Raw genomic sequence first — 1,770 nt, forward strand, 5'->3', positions numbered from 1 at the left:
GTCATCTCTAGGCAGTTTTAGTTGCAATGTGACCCAATGGAATAATTTTATGACTGCTACAGACAGTAACAACCTGGTGTATAACCAATGCAGGAGTTAAGAAAAATTCAAAGCTGGTAAGCAATACAGTCACTATTAAAAGTGCAGCACAGCTATGGATGTGAATGATGACCAACCAGGTTCAGACCTACTACATGCCCATGTTTCCTGAGATCTGCATGCCAATATGTAACGTCTAAGATTGAGAAAGCAATGATGAGAGAGACAGATTCCCATCTTTCCACACTTAGGTCTATCTCTTCCCTTTTGAAGAGGACATTTGGCATTGCTTTCACACAAAACCCTCCATGAGTTCTATCCATCAGCAAGTCGTTTAGTGTCAGGTCAATCACTCTCTAGTGAAATGATCCATGTATCTTCTCTCCATTAATTTATAACTCTCACTCCCCATGATCCAGCTCTTTAGAGTTTTAGAAAGTCTTCTTTGGCCTACTTTTCTGACCTACTCACCTCCCTGGTGATCGCTCTTTACTGTTTCTTCCATTGCATCCATGCAGTTATTTGTAAGTTCTTCCAGGGCCAAAATTCTACTTCTACTTAGCTCTATATTTTCTGGCTAAGATGCTGCGTGAGTGATAACTTCGTTCCTGTTTAAGTTGAAGAAACTGAACCCAGAGGCGAGGACTTCCAAGCCACAACAGTCTATCAGCATACCCATGGGTCAGGGACTCACTGAGACTGCTTAATGCATTATTCAGTCAGCGTATTGATTCCATTTTCCATCTGTAATAAATGTACATGCACTCTTCCCAAACAATTTCTCAGTAAGTTTCACAAAATAATTCAACTTCACTTAAAACCTGCCACTGCTTTTTGTGATCTGCTTAAGCACTTAGTGTTTATAAGCTCAGTGGTCCTGGGTCCAATGTTGCATAGCTCTGAATTTTGAAATCACTTCTCAATTAATCTTAGCCATCTGTATTATTTTGGTTAGCCTATACTGTAATATAAAATCAACTCAGAATGCTTGGGGGTTTTGTACCATAAAAGCTTATATTTTGCTCACACAAAATCCAATTTGGACTTTAAATTTAGAGAGCAAGGGCTTTTCTCTATCCAGTTACTATGGCAAAGGAAGAGAATAGATGAAGGAGGGACACGGACTTTGAATTGCCACCTCCTTAGAATGACATATGTTCCTTCTGCTCACAGTCCAAAAACCAGAGCTGGTCACACGGTCCCAGTTCACTGTGGCATAACATCTCAAATTAAGATTCAATATTATGTGCCACCATGGTATCTAGTAGAATTGAGCATCCCAAATGAATAATGCCCCATAGCCAACAACTCTCCTTATCACGGGCACCAGGAACGGTGCTTGTTTATTCGAGAGTCGCAGACTTCAGTTCCCTATGAGCCCATGGAATTATTCAATCTAAGCATTTGCTCCTACACAAATGAACACTTAGTTCATCTTCTTGTTACTACAAAGTTGATCTTTCCCCTCCCATTCTGTTCTCAGTAGCCACAGCCATTTGTACCTACATGGCAGGTTGTCCTCTTCTTTGTCTGCGCTACCTGTGACTGAACAACTACTGTTGATCTCATTGCCCGGTGTCATCTGTTTAGCTAACCTTAGAAGACATCTTCCCTCACCAAAGGGGTGAAGAGGAGATGAAAGGGAGAATCCATTTGCCAGGTGCCCTAGAAAATAAAGCGGATCCGTTGTTGCTGCTGTGGAGGTGGTGGTGGTGGCGGCGGTGGAGGTGG

The sequence above is a fragment of the Echinops telfairi genome, unplaced genomic scaffold, assembly GCF_000313985.2.
Source record: "Echinops telfairi isolate 266 unplaced genomic scaffold, ASM31398v2 ScPeMD7_7;HRSCAF=31, whole genome shotgun sequence".
Classification (NCBI taxonomy): domain Eukaryota; kingdom Metazoa; phylum Chordata; class Mammalia; order Afrosoricida; family Tenrecidae; genus Echinops; species Echinops telfairi.